Genomic DNA, 19829 nt, shown 5'->3' on the forward strand with positions numbered 1-19829 from the left:
GGCAGTACCACAATACAGACAAGTCTGCGTACACGTTCGGCTGGAGACAGCCTAGCCCTGCCGAGCTGCATCGGCTCGGGAAGAGGTAAAATGGCAGTCTTCGGAGGCTCTTTGAGGAACTTGGGTAAGCTGGGATCTTCTCTGGGACTTCCGGAGTCCTTTAGTGAGCGATTGGGACTGCAATCAAACTTCTCCCTCCTAAGTTCCTGTAGCCATCTATTGATACGGATGGATAACGTGATGAGTGAGTCGAGATCTGTTGGCAGGCCGCAAGCTCGTCCTTTACTTCCTACCATAATCCGTGCAGGAACGTGTAGAACAGTGCTTCCGGGTTCCATGCACCCTCCTCTGCTAGCGTGTGGAAATCCACTGCATAGTCTGCCACACTGAGGGAGTCCTGCTGAAGCTGGAGTAACTTCCAGGTTCATAGTCTGCCACACTGAGGGAGTCCTGCTGAAGCTGGAGTAATTTCTGGTTTCATAGTCTGCCACACTGAGGGAGTCCTGCTGGAGTAACCTCTGGGTTCATAGTCTGCCACACTGAGGGAGTCCTGCTGAAGCTGGAGTAATTTCTGGTTTCATAGTCTGCCACACTGAGGGAGTCCTGCTGGAGTAACTTCCAGGTTCATAGTCTGACACACTGAGGGAGTCCTGCTGAAGCTGGAGTAATTTCTGGTTTCATAGTCTGCCACACTGAGGGAGTCCTGCTGGAGTAACTTCCAGGTTCATAGTCTGCCACACTGAGGGAGTCCTGCTGGAGTAACCTCTGGGTTCATAGTCTGACACACTGAGGGAGTCCTGCTGGAGTAACTTCCAGGTTCATAGTCTGACACACTGAGGTAGTCCTGCTGGAGTAACCTCTGGGTTCATAGTCTGCCACACTGAGAGAGTCCTGCTGGAGTAACTTCCAGGTTCATAGTCTGACACACTGAGGGAGTCCTGCTGGAGTAATTTCCGGGTTCATAGTCTGCCACACTGAGGGAGTCCTGCTGAAGCTGGAGTAATTTCTGGGTTCATAGTCTGCCACACTGAGGGAGTCCTGCTGAAGCTGGAGTTATTTCTGGGTTCATAGTCTGCCACACTGAGGGAGTCCTGCTGAAGTAACCTCCAGGTTCATAGTCTGCCACACTGAGGGAGTCCTGCTGAAGCTGGAGTAACATCTGGGTTCATAGTATGCCACACTGAGGGAGTCCTGCTGAAGTAACTTCCAGGTTCATAGTCTGACACACTGAGGGAGTCCTGCTGGAGTAATTTCCGGGTTCATAGTCTGCCACACCGAGGAGTCCTGCTGAAGCTGGAGTAATTTCTGGGTTCATAGTCTGCCACACTGAGGGAGTCCTGCTGGAGTAACTTCCAGGTTCATAGTCTGACACACTGAGGGAGTCCTGCTGAAGCTGGAGTAATTTCTGGTTTCATAGTCTGCCACACTGAGGGAGTCCTGCTGGAGTAACTTCCAGGTTCATAGTCTGCCACACTGAGGGAGTCCTGCTGGAGTAACTTCTGGGTTCATAGTCTGCCACACTGAGGGAGTCCTGCTGGAGTAACTTCCAGGTTCATAGTCTGCCACACTGAGGTAGTCCTGCTGGAGTAACCTCTGGGTTCATAGTCTGACACACTGAGGGAGTCCTGTTGGAGTAACTTCCAGGTTCATAGTCTGACACACTGAGGTAGTCCTGCTGGAGTAACCTCTGGGTTCATAGTCTGCCACACTGAGGGAGTCCTGCAGGAGTAACTTCCAGGTTCATAGTCTGACACACTGAGGGAGTCCTGCTGAAGCTGGAGTAACATCTGGGTTCATAGTCTGCCACACTGAGGGAGTCCTGCTGAAGTAACCTCTGGGTTCATAGTCTGCCACACTGAGGGAGTCCTGCTGGAGTAACTTCCAGGTTCATAGTCTGCCACACTGAGGGAGTCCTGCTGAAGCTGGAGTAACATCTGGGTTCATAGTCTGCCACACTGAGGGAGTCCTGCTGAAGTAACCTCTGGGTTCATAGTCTGCCACACTGAGGGAGTCCTGCTGGAGGAACTTCCAGGTTCATAGTCTGGCACACTGAGGGAGTCCTGCTGGAGTAATTTCTGGGTTCATGGTCTGCCACACTGAGGGAGTCCTGCTGAAGATGGAGTCATTTCTGGGTTCATAGTCTGCCACACTGAGGGAGTCCTGCTGGAGTAACTTCCAGGTTCATAGTCTGACACACTGAGGGAGTCCTGCTGAAGCTGGAGTAATTTCTGGTTTCATAGTCTGCCACACTGAGGGAGTCCTGCTGGAGTAACTTCCAGGTTCATAGTCTGCCACACTGAGGGAGTCCTGCTGGAGTAACTTCCAGGTTCATAGTCTGCCACACTGAGGGAGTCCTGCTGGAGTAACTTCTGGGTTCATAGTCTGCCACACTGAGGGAGTCCTGCTGGAGTAACTTCCAGGTTCATAGTCTGCCACACTGAGGTAGTCCTGCTGGAGTAACCTCTGGGTTCATAGTCTGACACACTGAGGGAGTCCTGCTGGAGTAACTTCCAGTTTCATAGTCTGACACACTGAGGGAGTCCTGCTGAAGCTGGAGTAATTTCTGGTTTCATAGTCTGCCACACTGAGGGAGTCCTGCTGGAGTAACCTCTGGGTTCATAGTCTGCCACACTGAGGGAGTCCTGCTGAAGCTGGAGTAATTTCTGGTTTCATAGTCTGCCACACTGAGGGAGTCCTGCTGGAGTTACTTCCAGGTTCATAGTCTGACACACTGAGGGAGTCCTGCTGAAGCTGGAGTCATTTCTGGTTTCATAGTCTGCCACACTGAGGGAGTCCTGCTGGAGTAACTTCCAGGTTCATAGTCTGCCACACTGAGGGAGTCCTGCTGGAGTAACCTCTGGGTTCATAGTCTGACACACTGAGGGAGTCCTGCTGGAGTAACTTCCAGGTTCATAGTCTGACACACTGAGGTAGTCCTGCTGGAGTAACCTCTGGGTTCATAGTCTGCCACACTGAGAGAGTCCTGCTGGAGTAACTTCCAGGTTCATAGTCTGACACACTGAGGGAGTCCTGCTGGAGTAATTTCCGGGTTCATAGTCTGCCACACTGAGGGAGTCCTGCTGAAGCTGGAGTAATTTCTGGGTTCATAGTCTGCCACACTGAGGGAGTCCTGCTGAAGCTGGAGTTATTTCTGGGTTCATAGTCTGCCACACTGAGGGAGTCCTGCTGAAGTAACCTCCAGGTTCATAGTCTGCCACACTGAGGGAGTCCTGCTGAAGCTGGAGTAACATCTGGGTTCATAGTATGCCACACTGAGGGAGTCCTGCTGAAGTAACTTCCAGGTTCATAGTCTGACACACTGAGGGAGTCCTGCTGGAGTAATTTCCGGGTTCATAGTCTGCCACACTGAGGGAGTCCTGCTGAAGCTGGAGTAATTTCTGGGTTCATAGTCTGCCACACTGAGGGAGTCCTGCTGGAGTAACTTCCAGGTTCATAGTCTGACACACTGAGGGAGTCCTGCTGAAGCTGGAGTAATTTCTGGTTTCATAGTCTGCCACACTGAGGGAGTCCTGCTGGAGTAACTTCCAGGTTCATAGTCTGCCACACTGAGGGAGTCCTGCTGGAGTAACTTCTGGGTTCATAGTCTGCCACACTGAGGGAGTCCTGCTGGAGTAACTTCCAGGTTCATAGTCTGCCACACTGAGGTAGTCCTGCTGGAGTAACCTCTGGGTTCATAGTCTGACACACTGAGGGAGTCCTGCTGGAGTAACTTCCAGGTTCATAGTCTGACACACTGAGGTAGTCCTGCTGGAGTAACCTCTGGGTTCATAGTCTGCCACACTGAGGGAGTCCTGCAGGAGTAACTTCCAGGTTCATAGTCTGACACACTGAGGGAGTCCTGCTGAAGCTGGAGTAACATCTGGGTTCATAGTCTGCCACACTGAGGGAGTCCTGCTGAAGTAACCTCTGGGTTCATAGTCTGCCACACTGAGGGAGTCCTGCTGGAGTAACTTCCAGGTTCATAGTCTGCCACACTGAGGGAGTCCTGCTGAAGCTGGAGTAACATCTGGGTTCATAGTCTGCCACACTGAGGGAGTCCTGCTGAAGTAACCTCTGGGTTCATAGTCTGCCACACTGAGGGAGTCCTGCTGGAGGAACTTCCAGGTTCATAGTCTGACACACTGAGGGAGTCCTGCTGGAGTAATTTCTGGGTTCATAGTCTGCCACACTGAGGGAGTCCTGCTGAAGATGGAGTCATTTCTGGGTTCATAGTCTGCCACACTGAGGGAGTCCTGCTGGAGTAACTTCCAGGTTCATAGTCTGACACACTGAGGGAGTCCTGCTGAAGCTGGAGTAATTTCTGGTTTCATAGTCTGCCACACTGAGGGAGTCCTGCTGGAGTAACTTCCAGGTTCATAGTCTGCCACACTGAGGGAGTCCTGCTGGAGTAACTTCCAGGTTCATAGTCTGCCACACTGAGGGAGTCCTGCTGGAGTAACTTCTGGGTTCATAGTCTGCCACACTGAGGGAGTCCTGCTGGAGTAACTTCCAGGTTCATAGTCTGCCACACTGAGGGAGTCCTGCTGGAGTAACCTCTGGGTTCATAGTCTGACACACTGAGGGAGTCCTGCTGGAGTAACTTCCAGGTTCATAGTCTGACACACTGAGGTAGTCCTGCTGGAGTAACCTCTGGGTTCATAGTCTGCCACACTGAGGGAGTCCTGCTGGAGTAACTTCCAGGTTCATAGTCTGACACACTGAGGGAGTCCTGCTGGAGTAATTTCCGGGTTCATAGTCTGCCACACTGAGGGAGTCCTGCTGAAGCTGGAGTAATTTCTGGGTTCATAGTCTGCCACACTGAGGGAGTCCTGCTGAAGCTGGAGTAATTTCTGGGTTCATAGTCTGCCACACTGAGGGAGTCCTGCTGAAGCTGGAGTAATTTCTGGGTTCATAGTCTGCCACACTGAGGGAGTCCTGCTGAAGTAACCTCTGGGTTCATAGTCTGCCACACTGAGGGAGTCCTGCTGGAGTAACTTCCAGGTTCATAGTCTGCCACACTGAGGGAGTCCTGCTGAAGCTGGAGTAACATCTGGGGTCATAGTCTGCCACACTGAGGGAGTCCTGCTGAAGTAACTTCCAGGTTCATAGTCTGACACACTGAGGGAGTCCTGCTGGAGTAATTTCCGGGTTCATAGTCTGCCACACTGAGGAGTCCTGCTGAAGCTGGAGTAATTTCTGGGTTCATAGTCTGCCACACTGAGGGAGTCCTGCTGGAGTAACTTCCAGGTTCATAGTCTGACACACTGAGGGAGTCCTGCTGAAGCTGGAGTAATTTCTGGTTTCATAGTCTGCCACACTGAGGGAGTCCTGCTGGAGTAACTTCCAGGTTCATAGTCTGCCACACTGAGGGAGTCCTGCTGGAGTAACTTCTGGGTTCATAGTCTGCCACACTGAGGGAGTCCTGCTAGAGTAACTTCCAGGTTCATAGTCTGCCACACTGAGGTAGTCCTGCTGGAGTAACCTCTGGGTTCATAGTCTGACACACTGAGTGAGTCCTGCTGGAGTAACTTCCAGGTTCATAGTCTGACACACTGAGGTAGTCCTGCTGGAGTAACCTCTGGGTTCATAGTCTGCCACACTGAGGGAGTCCTGCAGGAGTAACTTCCAGGTTCATAGTCTGACACACTGAGGGAGTCCTGCTGGAGTAATTTCCGGGTTCATAGTCTGCCACACTGAGGGAGTCCTGCTGAAGCTGGAGTAATTTCTGGGTTCATAGTCTGCCACACTGAGGGAGTCCTGCTGAAGTAACCTCTGGGTTCATAGTCTGCCACACTGAGGGAGTCCTGCTGGAGTAACTTCCAGGTTCATAGTCTGCCACATTGAGGGAGTCCTGCTGAAGCTGGAGTAACATCTGGGTTCATAGTCTGCCACACTGAGGGAGTCCTGCTGAAGTAACCTCTGGGTTCATAGTCTGCCACACTGAGGGAGTCCTGCTGAAGTAACCTCTGGGTTCATAGTCTGCCACACTGAGGGAGTCCTGCTGGAGTAACTTCCAGGTTCATAGTCTGACACACTGAGGGAGTCCTGCTGGAGTAATTTCCGGGTTCATAGTCTGCCACACTGAGGGAGTCCTGCTGAAGATGGAGTAATTTCTGGGTTCATAGTCTGCCACACTGAGGGAGTCCTGCTGGAGTAACTTCCAGGTTCATAGTCTGACACACTGAGGGAGTCCTGCTGGAGTAACTTCTGTGTTCATAGTCTGCCACACTGAGGGAGTCCTGCTGGAGTAACTTCCAGGTTCATAGTCTGCCACACTAACGTAGTCCTGCTGGAGTAACCTCTGGGTTCATAGTCTGACACACTGAGGGTGTCCTGCTGGAGTAACTTCCAGGTTCATAGTCTGACACACTGAGGTAGTCCTGCTGGAGTAACCTCTGGGTTCATAGTCTGCCACACTGAGGGAGTCCTGCTGAAGTAACCTCTGGGTTCATAGTCTGCCACACTGAGGGAGTCCTGCTGGAGTAACTTCCAGGTTCATAGTCTGCCACACTGAGGGAGTCCTGCTGAAGCTGGAGTAACATCTGGGGTCATAGTCTGCCACACTGAGGGAGTCCTGCTGAAGTAACTTCCAGGTTCATAGTCTGACACACTGAGGGAGTCCTGCTGGAGTAATTTCCGGGTTCATAGTCTGCCACACTGAGGGAGTCCTGCTGAAGCTGGAGTAATTTCTGGGTTCATAGTCTGCCACACTGAGGGAGTCCTGCTGGAGTAACTTCCAGGTTCATAGTCTGACACACTGAGGGAGTCCTGCTGGAGTAATTTCTGGTTTCATAGTCTGCCACACTGAGGGAGTCCTGCTGGAGTAACTTCCAGGTTCATAGTCTGCCACACTGAGGGAGTCCTGCTGGAGTAACTTCTGGGTTCATAGTCTGCCACACTGAGGGAGTCCTGCTGGAGTAACTTCCAGGTTCATAGTCTGCCACACTGAGGTAGTCCTGCTGGAGTAACCTCTGGGTTCATAGTCTGCCACACTGAGGGAGTCCTGCTGGAGTAACTTCCAGGTTCATAGTCTGCCACACTGAGGGAGTCCTGCTGAAGCTGGAGTAACATCTGGGTTCATAGTCTGCCACACTGAGGGAGTCCTGCTGAAGTAACCTCTGGGTTCATAGTCTGCCACACTGAGGGAGTCCTGCTGGAGGAACTTCCAGGTTCACAGTCTGACACACTGAGGGAGTCCTGCTGGAGTAATTTCTGAGTTCATAGTCTGCCACACTGAGGGAGTCCTGCTGAAGATGGAGTCATTTCTGGGTTCATAGTCTGCCACACTGAGGGAGTCCTGCTGGAGTAACTTCCAGGTTCATAGTCTGACACACTGAGGGAGTCCTGCTGAAGCTGGAGTAATTTCTGGTTTCATAGTCTGCCACACTGAGGGAGTCCTGCTGGAGTAACTTCCAGGTTCATAGTCTGCCACACTGAGGGAGTCCTGCTGGAGTAACTTCCAGGTTCATAGTCTGCCACACTGAGGGAGTCCTGCTGGAGTAACTTCTGGGTTCATAGTCTGCCACACTGAGGGAGTCCTGCTGGAGTAACTTCCAGGTTCATAGTCTGCCACCCTGAGGTAGTCCTGCTGGAGTAACCTCTGGGTTCATAGTCTGACACACTGAGGGAGTCCTGCTGGAGTAACTTCCAGGTTCATAGTCTGACACACTGAGGTAGTCCTGCTGGAGTAACCTCTGGGTTCATAGTCTGCCACACTGAGGGAGTCCTGCTGGAGTAACTTCCAGGTTCATAGTCTGACACACTGAGGGAGTCCTGCTGGAGTAATTTCCGGGTTCATAGTCTGCCACACTGAGGGAGTCCTGCTGAAGCTGGAGTAATTTCTGGGTTCATAGTCTGCCACACTGAGGGAGTCCTGCTGAAGCTGGAGTAATTTCTGGGTTCATAGTCTGCCACACTGAGGGAGTCCTGCTGAAGTAACCTCTGGGTTCATAGTCTGCCACACTGAGGGAGTCCTGCTGGAGTAACTTCCAGGTTCATAGTCTGCCACACTGAGGGAGTCCTGCTGAAGCTGGAGTAACATCTGGGGTCATAGTCTGCCACACTGAGGGAGTCCTGCTGAAGTAACTTCCAGGTTCATAGTCTGACACACTGAGGGAGTCCTGCTGGAGTAATTTCCGGGTTCATAGTCTGCCACACTGAGGGAGTCCTGCTGAAGCTGGAGTAATTTCTGGGTTCATAGTCTGCCACACTGAGGGAGTCCTGCTGGAGTAACTTCCAGGTTCATAGTCTGCCACACTGAGGGAGTCCTGCTGGAGTAACTTCTGGGTTCATAGTCTGCCACACTGAGGGAGTCCTGCTGGAGTAACTTCCAGGTTCATAGTCTGCCACACTGAGGTAGTCCTGCTGGAGTAACTTCTGGGTTCATAGTCTGCCACACTGAGGGAGTCCTGCTGGAGTAACTTCCAGGTTCATAGTCTGCCACACTGAGGTAGTCCTGCTGGAGTAACCTCTGGGTTCATAGTCTGCCACACTGAGGGAGTCCTGCTGGAGTAACTTCCAGGTTCATAGTCTGCCACACTGAGGGAGTCCTGCTGAAGCTGGAGTAACATCTGGGTTCATAGTCTGCCACACTGAGGGAGTCCTGCTGAAGTAACCTCTGGGTTCATAGTCTGCCACACTGAGGGAGTCCTGCTGGAGGAACTTCCAGGTTCATAGTCTGACACACTGAGGGAGTCCTGCTGGAGTAATTTCTGGGTTCATAGTCTGCCACACTGAGGGAGTCCTGCTGAAGATGGAGTCATTTCTGGGTTCATAGTCTGCCACACTGAGGGAGTCCTGCTGGAGTAACTTCCAGGTTCATAGTCTGACACACTGAGGGAGTCCTGCTGAAGCTGGAGTAATTTCTGGTTTCATAGTCTGCCACACTGAGGGAGTCCTGCTGAAGCTGGAGTAAATTCTGGTTTCATAGTCTGCCACACTGAGGGAGTCCTGCTGGAGTAACTTCCAGGTTCATAGTCTGCCACACTGAGGGAGTCCTGCTGGAGTAACTTCCAGGTTCATAGTCTGCCACACTGAGGGAGTCCTGCTGGAGTAACTTCTGGGTTCATAGTCTGCCACACTGAGGGAGTCCTGCTGGAGTAACTTCCAGGTTCATAGTCTGCCACACTGAGGTAGTCCTGCTGGAGTAACCTCTGGGTTCATAGTCTGACACACTGAGGGAGTCCTGCTGGAGTAACTTCCAGGTTCATAGTCTGACACACTGAGGTAGTCCTGCTGGAGTAACCTCTGGGTTCATAGTCTGCCACACTGAGGGAGTCCTGCTGGAGTAACTTCCAGGTTCATAGTCTGACACACTGAGGGAGTCCTGCTGGAGTAATTTCCGGGTTCATAGTCTGCCACACTGAGGGAGTCCTGCTGAAGTAACCTCTGGGTTCATAGTCTGCCACACTGAGGGAGTCCTGCTGGAGTAACTTCCAGGTTCATAGTCTGCCACATTGAGGGAGTCCTGCTGAAGCTGGAGTAACATCTGGGTTCATAGTCTGCCACACTGAGGGAGTCCTGCTGAAGTAACCTCTGGGTTCATAGTCTGCCACACTGAGGGAGTCCTGCTGAAGTAACCTCTGGGTTCATAGTCTGCCACACTGAGGGAGTCCTGCTGGAGTAACTTCCAGGTTCATAGTCTGACACACTGAGGGAGTCCTGCTGGAGTAATTTCCGGGTTCATAGTCTGCCACACTGAGGGAGTCCTGCTGAAGATGGAGTAATTTCTGGGTTCATAGTCTGCCACACTGAGGGAGTCCTGCTGGAGTAACTTCCAGGTTCATAGTCTGACACACTGAGGGAGTCCTGCTGGAGTAACTTCTGTGTTCATAGTCTGCCACACTGAGGGAGTCCTGCTGGAGTAACTTCCAGGTTCATAGTCTGCCACACTAACGTAGTCCTGCTGGAGTAACCTCTGGGTTCATAGTCTGACACACTGAGGGTGTCCTGCTGGAGTAACTTCCAGGTTCATAGTCTGACACACTGAGGTAGTCCTGCTGGAGTAACCTCTGGGTTCATAGTCTGCCACACTGAGGGAGTCCTGCTGAAGTAACCTCTGGGTTCATAGTCTGCCACACTGAGGGAGTCCTGCTGGAGTAACTTCCAGGTTCATAGTCAGCCACACTGAGGGAGTCCTGCTGAAGCTGGAGTAACATCTGGGGTCATAGTCTGCCACACTGAGGGAGTCCTGCTGAAGTAACTTCCAGGTTCATAGTCTGACACACTGAGGGAGTCCTGCTGGAGTAATTTCCGGGTTCATAGTCTGCCACACTGAGGGAGTCCTGCTGAAGCTGGAGTAATTTCTGGGTTCATAGTCTGCCACACTGAGGGAGTCCTGCTGGAGTAACTTCCAGGTTCATAGTCTGACACACTGAGGGAGTCCTGCTGGAGTAATTTCTGGTTTCATAGTCTGCCACACTGAGGGAGTCCTGCTGGAGTAACTTCCAGGTTCATAGTCTGCCACACTGAGGGAGTCCTGCTGGAGTAACTTCTGGGTTCATAGTCTGCCACACTGAGGGAGTCCTGCTGGAGTAACTTCCAGGTTCATAGTCTGCCACACTGAGGTAGTCCTGCTGGAGTAACCTCTGGGTTCATAGTCTGCCACACTGAGGGAGTCCTGCTGGAGTAACTTCCAGGTTCATAGTCTGCCACACTGAGGGAGTCCTGCTGAAGCTGGAGTAACATCTGGGTTCATAGTCTGCCACACTGAGGGAGTCCTGCTGAAGTAACCTCTGGGTTCATAGTCTGCCACACTGAGGGAGTCCTGCTGGAGGAACTTCCAGGTTCATAGTCTGACACACTGAGGGAGTCCTGCTGGAGTAATTTCTGGGTTCATAGTCTGCCACACTGAGGGAGTCCTGCTGAAGATGGAGTCATTTCTGGGTTCATAGTCTGCCACACTGAGGGAGTCCTGCTGGAGTAACTTCCAGGTTCATAGTCTGACACACTGAGGGAGTCCTGCTGAAGCTGGAGTAATTTCTGGTTTCATAGTCTGCCACACTGAGGGAGTCCTGCTGGAGTAACTTCCAGGTTCATAGTCTGCCACACTGAGGGAGTCCTGCTGGAGTAACTTCCAGGTTCATAGTCTGCCACACTGAGGGAGTCCTGCTGGAGTAACTTCTGGGTTCATAGTCTGCCACACTGAGGGAGTCCTGCTGGAGTAACTTCCAGGTTCATAGTCTGCCACACTGAGGTAGTCCTGCTGGAGTAACCTCTGGGTTCATAGTCTGACACACTGAGGGAGTCCTGCTGGAGTAACTTCCAGGTTCATAGTCTGACACACTGAGGTAGTCCTGCTGGAGTAACCTCTGGGTTCATAGTCTGCCACACTGAGGGAGTCCTGCTGGAGTAACTTCCAGGTTCATAGTCTGACACACTGAGGGAGTCCTGCTGGAGTAATTTCCGGGTTCATAGTCTGCCACACTGAGGGAGTCCTGCTGAAGCTGGAGTAATTTCTGGGTTCATAGTCTGCCACACTGAGGGAGTCCTGCTGAAGCTGGAGTAATTTCTGGGTTCATAGTCTGCCACACTGAGGGAGTCCTGCTGAAGTAACCTCTGGGTTCATAGTCTGCCACACTGAGGGAGTCCTGCTGGAGTAACTTCCAGGTTCATAGTCTGCCACACTGAGGGAGTCCTGCTGAAGCTGGAGTAACATCTGGGGTCATAGTCTGCCACACTGAGGGAGTCCTGCTGAAGTAACTTCCAGGTTCATAGTCTGACACACTGAGGGAGTCCTGCTGGAGTAATTTCCGGGTTCATAGTCTGCCACACTGAGGGAGTCCTGCTGAAGCTGGAGTAATTTCTGGGTTCATAGTCTGCCACACTGAGGGAGTCCTGCTGGAGTAACTTCCAGGTTCATAGTCTGACACACTGAGGGAGTCCTGCTGAAGCTGGAGCAATTTCTGGTTTCATAGTCTGCCACACTGAGGGAGTCCTGCTGGAGTAACTTCCAGGTTCATAGTCTGCCACACTGAGGGAGTCCTGCTGGAGTAACTTCTGGGTTCATAGTCTGCCACACTGAGGGAGTCCTGCTGGAGTAACTTCCAGGTTCATAGTCTGCCACACTGAGGTAGTCCTGCTGGAGTAACCTCTGGGTTCATAGTCTGCCACACTGAGGGAGTCCTGCTGGAGTAACTTCCAGGTTCATAGTCTGCCACACTGAGGGAGTCCTGCTGAAGCTGGAGTAACATCTGGGTTCATAGTCTGCCACACTGAGGGAGTCCTGCTGAAGTAACCTCTGGGTTCATAGTCTGCCACACTGAGGGAGTCCTGCTGGAGGAACTTCCAGGTTCATAGTCTGACACACTGAGGGAGTCCTGCTGGAGTAATTTCTGGGTTCATAGTCTGCCACACTGAGGGAGTCCTGCTGAAGATGGAGTCATTTCTGGGTTCATAGTCTGCCACACTGAGGGAGTCCTGCTGGAGTAACTTCCAGGTTCATAGTCTGACACACTGAGGGAGTCCTGCTGAAGCTGGAGTAATTTCTGGTTTCATAGTCTGCCACACTGAGGGAGTCCTGCTGAAGCTGGAGTAATTTCTGGTTTCATAGTCTGCCACACTGAGGGAGTCCTGCTGGAATAACTTCCAGGTTCATAGTCTGCCACACTGAGGGAGTCCTGCTGGAGTAACTTCCAGGTTCATAGTCTGCCACACTGAGGGAGTCCTGCTGGAGTAACTTCTGGGTTCATAGTCTGCCACACTGAGGGAGTCCTGCTGGAGTAACTTCCAGGTTCATAGTCTGCCACACTGAGGTAGTCCTGCTGGAGTAACCTCTGGGTTCATAGTCTGACACACTGAGGGAGTCCTGCTGGAGTAACTTCCAGGTTCATAGTCTGACACACTGAGGTAGTCCTGCTGGAGTAACCTCTGGGTTCATAGTCTGCCACACTGAGGGAGTCCTGCTGGAGTAACTTCCAGGTTCATAGTCTGACACACTGAGGGAGTCCTGCTGGAGTAATTTCCGGGTTCATAGTCTGCCACACTGAGGGAGTCCTGCTGAAGCTGGAGTAATTTCTGGGTTCATAGTCTGCCACACTGAGGGAGTCCTGCTGAAGCTGGAGTAATTTCTGGGTTCATAGTCTGCCACACTGAGGGAGTCCTGCTGAAGTAACCTCTGGGTTCATAGTCTGCCACACTGAGGGAGTCCTGCTGGAGTAACTTCCAGGTTCATAGTCTGCCACACTGAGGGAGTCCTGCTGAAGCTGGAGTAACATCTGGGGTCATAGTCTGCCACACTGAGGGAGTCCTGCTGAAGTAACTTCCAGGTTCATAGTCTGACACACTGAGGGAGTCCTGCTGGAGTAATTTCCGGGTTCATAGTCTGCCACACTGAGGGAGTCCTGCTGAAGCTGGAGTAATTTCTGGGTTCATAGTCTGCCACACTGAGGGAGTCCTGCTGGAGTAACTTCCAGGTTCATAGTCTGACACACTGAGGGAGTCCTGCTGAAGCTGGAGCAATTTCTGGTTTCATAGTCTGCCACACTGAGGGAGTCCTGCTGGAGTAACTTCCAGGTTCATAGTCTGCCACACTGAGGGAGTCCTGCTGGAGTAACTTCTGGGTTCATAGTCTGCCACACTGAGGGAGTCCTGCTGGAGTAACTTCCAGGTTCATAGTCTGCCACACTGAGGTAGTCCTGCTGGAGTAACCTCTGGGTTCATAGTCTGACACACTGAGTGAGTCCTGCTGGAGTAACTTCCAGGTTCATAGTCTGACACACTGAGGTAGTCCTGCTGGAGTAACCTCTGGGTTCATAGTCTGCCACACTGAGGGAGTCCTGCAGGAGTAACTTCCAGGTTCATAGTCTGACACACTGAGGGAGTCCTGCTGGAGTAATTTCCGGGTTCATAGTCTGCCACACTGAGGGAGTCCTGCTGAAGCTGGAGTAATTTCTGGGTTCATAGTCTGCCACACTGAGGGAGTCCTGCTGAAGTAACCTCTGGGTTCATAGTCTGCCACACTGAGGGAGTCCTGCTGGAGTAACTTCCAGGTTCATAGTCTGCCACATTGAGGGAGTCCTGCTGAAGCTGGAGTAACATCTGGGTTCATAGTCTGCCACACTGAGGGAGTCCTGCTGAAGTAACCTCTGGGTTCATAGTCTGCCACACTGAGGGAGTCCTGCTGAAGTAACCTCTGGGTTCATAGTCTGCCACACTGAGGGAGTCCTGCTGGAGTAACTTCCAGGTTCATAGTCTGACACACTGAGGGAGTCCTGCTGGAGTAATTTCCGGGTTCATAGTCTGCCACACTGAGGGAGTCCTGCTGAAGATGGAGTCATTTCTGGGTTCATAGTCTGCCACACTGAGGGAGTCCTGCTGGAGTAACTTCCAGGTTCATAGTCTGACACACTGAGGGAGTCCTGCTGGAGTAACTTCTGGGTTCATAGTCTGCCACACTGAGGGAGTCCTGCTGGAGTAACTTCCAGGTTCATAGTCTGACACACTGAGGTAGTCCTGCTGGAGTAACCTCTGGGTTCATAGTCTGCCACACTGAGGGAGTCCTGCTGGAGTAACTTCCAGGTTCATAGTCTGACACACTGAGGGAGTCCTGCTGGAGTAATTTCCGGGTTCATAGTCTGCCACACTGAGGGAGTCCTGCTGGAGTAACTTCCAGGTTCATAGTCTGACACACTGAGGGAGTCCTGCTGGAGTAATTTCCGGGTTCATAGTCTGCCACACTGAGGGAGTCCTGCTGAAGCTGGAGTAATTTCTGGGTTCATAGTCTGCCACACTGAGGGAGTCCTGCTGAAGCTGGAGTAATTTCTGGGTTCATAGTCTGCCACACTGAGGGAGTCCTGCTGAAGTAACCTCTGGGTTCATAGTCTGCCACACTGAGGGAGTCCTGCTGGAGTAACTTCCAGGTTCATAGTCTGCCACACTGAGGGAGTCCTGCTGAAGCTGGAGTAACATCTGGGGTCATAGTCTGCCACACTGAGGGAGTCCTGCTGAAGTAACTTCCAGGTTCATAGTCTGACACACTGAGGGAGTCCTGCTGGAGTAATTTCCGGGTTCATAGTCTGCCACACTGAGGGAGTCCTGCTGAAGCTGGAGTAATTTCTGGGTTCATAGTCTGACACACTGAGGGAGTCCTGCTGGAGTAATTTCCGGGTTCATAGTCTGACACACTGAGGGAGTCCTGCTGAAGATGGAGCAATTTCTGGTTTCATAGTCTGCCACACTGAGGGAGTCCTGCTGGAGTAACTTCCAGGTTCATAGTCTGCCACACTGAGGGAGTCCTGCTGGAGTAACTTCTGGGTTCATAGTCTGCCACACTGAGGGAGTCCTGCTGGAGTAACTTCCAGGTTCATAGTCTGCCACACTGAGGTAGTCCTGCTGGAGTAACCTCTGGGTTCATAGTCTGACACACTGAGTGAGTCCTGCTGGAGTAACTTCCAGGTTCATAGTCTGACACACTGAGGTAGTCCTGCTGGAGTAACCTCTGGGTTCATAGTCTGCCACACTGAGGGAGTCCTGCAGGAGTAACTTCCAGGTTCATAGTCTGACACACTGAGGGAGTCCTGCTGGAGTAATTTCCGGGTTCATAGTCTGCCACACTGAGGGAGTCCTGCTGAAGCTGGAGTAATTTCTGGGTTCATAGTCTGCCACACTGAGGGAGTCCTGCTGAAGTAACCTCTGGGTTCATAGTCTGCCACACTGAGGGAGTCCTGCTGAAGCTGGAGTAATTTCTGGGTTCATAGTCTGCCACACTGAGGGAGTCCTGCTGAAGCTGGAGTAACATCTGGGGTCATAGTCTGCCACACTGAGGGAGTCCTGCTGAAGTAACTTCCAGGTTCATAGTCTGACACACTGAGGGAGTCCTGCTGGAGTAATTTCCGGGTTCATAGTCTGCCACACTGAGGGAGTCCTGCTGAAGCTGGAGTAATTTCTGGGTTCATAGTCTGCCACACTGAGGGAGTCCTGCTGGAGTAACTTCCAGGTTCATAGTCTGACACACTGAGGGAGTCCTGCTGAAGCTGGAGCAATTTCTGGTTTCATAGTCTGCCACACTGAGGGAGTCCTGCTGGAGTAACTTCCAGGTTCATAGTCTGCCACACTGAGGGAGTCCTGCTGGAGTAACCTCTGGGTTCATAGTCTGCCACACTGAGGGAGTCCTGCTGGAGTAACTTCCAGGTTCATAGTCTGCCACACTGAGGGAGTCCTGCTGAAGCTGGAGTAACATCTGGGGTCATAGTCTGCCACACTGAGGGAGTCCTGCTGAAGTAACTTCCAGGTTCATAGTCTGACACACTGAGGGAGTCCTGCTGGAGTAATTTCCGGGTTCATAGTCTGCCACACTGAGGGAGTCCTGCTGAAGCTGGAGTAATTTCTGGGTTCATAGTCTGCCACACTGAGGGAGTCCTGCTGGAGTAACTTCCAGGTTCATAGTCTGACACACTGAGGGAGTCCTGCTGAAGCTGGAGCAATTTCTGGTTTCATAGTCTGCCACACTGAGGGAGTCCTGCTGGAGTAACTTCCAGGTTCATAGTCTGCCACACTGAGGGAGTCCTGCTGGAGTAACTTCTGGGTTCATAGTCTGCCACACTGAGGGAGTCCTGCTGGAGTAACTTCCAGGTTCATAGTCTGCCACACTGAGGTAGTCCTGCTGGAGCAACCTCTGGGTTCATAGTCTGACACACTGAGTGAGTCCTGCTGGAGTAACTTCCAGGTTCATAGTCTGACACACTGAGGTAGTCCTGCTGGAGTAACCTCTGGGTTCATAGTCTGCCACACTGAGGGAGTCCTGCAGGAGTAACTTCCAGGTTCATAGTCTGACACACTGAGGGAGTCCTGCTGGAGTAATTTCCGGGTTCATAGTCTGCCACACTGAGGGAGTCCTGCTGAAGCTGGAGTAATTTCTGGGTTCATAGTCTGCCACACTGAGGGAGTCCTGCTGAAGTAACCTCTGGGTTCATAGTCTGCCACACTGAGGGAGTCCTGCTGGAGTAACTTCCAGGTTCATAGTCTGCCACATTGAGGGAGTCCTGCTGAAGCTGGAGTAACATCTGGGTTCATAGTCTGCCACACTGAGGGAGTCCTGCTGAAGTAACCTCTGGGTTCATAGTCTGCCACACTGAGGGAGTCCTGCTGAAGTAACCTCTGGGTTCATAGTCTGCCACACTGAGGGAGTCCTGCTGGAGTAACTTCCAGGTTCATAGTCTGACACACTGAGGGAGTGCTGCTGGAGTAATTTCCGGGTTCATAGTCTGCCACACTGAGGGAGTCCTGCTGAAGATGGAGTAATTTCTGGGTTCATAGTCTGCCACACTGAGGGAGTCCTGCTGGAGTAACTTCCAGGTTCATAGTCTGACACACTGAGGGAGTCCTGCTGGAGTAACTTCTGGGTTCATAGTCTGCCACACTGAGGGAGTCCTGCTGGAGTAACTTCCAGGTTCATAGTCTGCCACACTGACGTAGTCCTACTGGAGTAACCTCTGGGTTCATAGTCTGACACACTGAGGGAGTCCTGCTGGAGTAACTTCCAGGTTCATAGTCTGACACATTGAGGTAGTCCTGCTGGAGTAACCTCTGGGTTCATAGTCTGCCACACTGAGGGAGTCCTGCTGAAGTAACCTCTGGGTTCATAGTCTGCCACACTGAGGGAGTCCTGCTGGAGTAACTTCCAGGTTCATAGTCTGCCACACTGAGGGAGTCCTGCTGAAGCTGGAGTAACATCTGGTGTCATAGTCTGCCACACTGAGGGAGTCCTGCTGAAGTAACTTCCAGGTTCATAGTCTGACACACTGAGGGAGTCCTGCTGGAGTAATTTCCGGGTTCATAGTCTGCCACACTGAGGGAGTCCTGCTGAAGCTGGAGTAATTTCTGGGTTTATAGTCTGCCACACTGAGGGAGTCCTGCTGGAGTAACTTCCAGGTTCATAGTCTGACACACTGAGGGAGTCCTGCTGGAGTAATTTCTGGTTTCATAGTCTGCCACACTGAGGGAGTCCTGCTGGAGTAACTTCCAGGTTCATGGTCTGCCACACTGAGGGAGTCCTGCTGGAGTAACTTCTGGGTTCATAGTCTGCCACACTGAGGGAGTCCTGCTGGAGTAACTTCCAGGTTCATAGTCTGCCACACTGAGGTAGTCCTGCTGGAGTAACCTCTGGGTTCATAGTCTGACACACTGAGTGAGTCCTGCTGGAGTAACTTCCAGGTTCATAGTCTGACACACTGAGGTAGTCCTGCTGTAGTAACCTCTGGGTTCATAGTCTGCCACACTGAGGGAGTCCTGCAGGAGTAACTTCCAGGTTCATAGTCTGACACACTGAGGGAGTCCTGCTGGAGTAATTTCCGGGTTCATAGTCTGCCACACTGAGGGAGTCCTGCTGAAGCTGGAGTAATTTCTGGGTTCATAGTCTGCCACACTGAGGGAGTCCTGCTGAAGTAACCTCTGGGTTCATAGTCTGCCACACTGAGGGAGTCCTGCTGGAGTAACTTCCAGGTTCATAGTCTGCCACATTGAGGGAGTCCTGCTGAAGCTGGAGTAACATCTGGGTTCATAGTCTGCCACACTGAGGGAGTCCTGCTGAAGTAACCTCTGGGTTCATAGTCTGCCACACTGAGGGAGTCCTGCTGGAGTAACTTCCAGGTTCATAGTCTGACACACTGAGGGAGTCCTGCTGGAGTAATTTCCGGGTTCATAGTCTGCCACACTGAGGGAGTCCTGCTGAAGATGGAGTAATTTCTGGGTTCATAGTCTGCCACACTGAGGGAGTCCTGCTGGAGTAACTTCCAGGTTCATAGTCTGACACACTGAGGGAGTCCTGCTGGAGTAACTTCTGGGTTCATAGTCTGCCACACTGAGGGAGTCCTGCTGAAGCTGGAGTAATTTCTGGGTTCATAGTCTGCCACACTGAGGGAGTCCTGCTGAAGCTGGAGTTATTTCTGGGTTCATAGTCTGCCACACTGAGTGAGTCCTGCTGAAGTAACCTCTGGGTTCATAGTCTGCCACACTGAGGGAGTCCTGCTGGAGTAACTTCCAGGTTCATAGTCTGCCACACTGAGGGAGTCCTGCTGAAGCTGGAGTAACATCTGGGTTCATAGTCTGCCACACTGAGGGAGTCCTGCTGAAGTAACCTCTGGGTTCATAGTCTGCCACACTGAGGGAGTCCTGCTGGAGTAACTTCCAGGTTCATAGTCTGACACACTGAGGGAGTCCTGCTGGAGTAACTTCCAGGTTCATAGTCTGCCACACTGAGGGAGTCCTGTTGGAGTAACTTCTGGGTTCATAGTCTGCCACACTGAGGGAGTCCTGCTGGAGTAACCTCTGGGTTCATAGTCTGCCACACTGAGGGAGTCCGGCTGAAGCTGGAGTAACTTCCTGGCAGCCTCTCTCCCGGACACCGGAGCCGCAAAAACTTTTTTCACTTCCGCCATGATACCCTCCAGACTGAAGCAAATGGCCGTAAACCCAGGCGAAGGCCCTCACGGACATCAGCGTGATGAGCTACGCTATCTTAGAGAGGTCTGACGGGAAGGAGGAATGCTGCACCTCCCTGACGAGGGAACACTGAGCGTGAAACACCCGACAGGTGCCCAACTCTCCATCAAAGTGCTCCGGGGGAGGTAAGTGGGGTTCACTGGAAACTGGGTTGACTGTGCTGCTACCAGCCGGGTTACGGAGTGTCTAGGAGGTTACCGTCGTGGTAGGCTGCCTAGTAGACAGCCCACGGAATTACTCCTGCAATGTGCCCAATGCTAGGTCGTGACATTCGGCCACGGCCTGGAACCCTTCCATCAGACCGTGAAGAGAACTCCTCGTGCCTTCCAATGGTGGCTCCTTGCGAGGAAATGGCGTTGCAGAGCTGGTCCAAGTCTGCTGGATCAGTCATG

This window comes from Oncorhynchus masou, chromosome 32 (assembly GCF_036934945.1).
Source record: "Oncorhynchus masou masou isolate Uvic2021 chromosome 32, UVic_Omas_1.1, whole genome shotgun sequence".
NCBI classification, from domain to species: domain Eukaryota; kingdom Metazoa; phylum Chordata; class Actinopteri; order Salmoniformes; family Salmonidae; genus Oncorhynchus; species Oncorhynchus masou.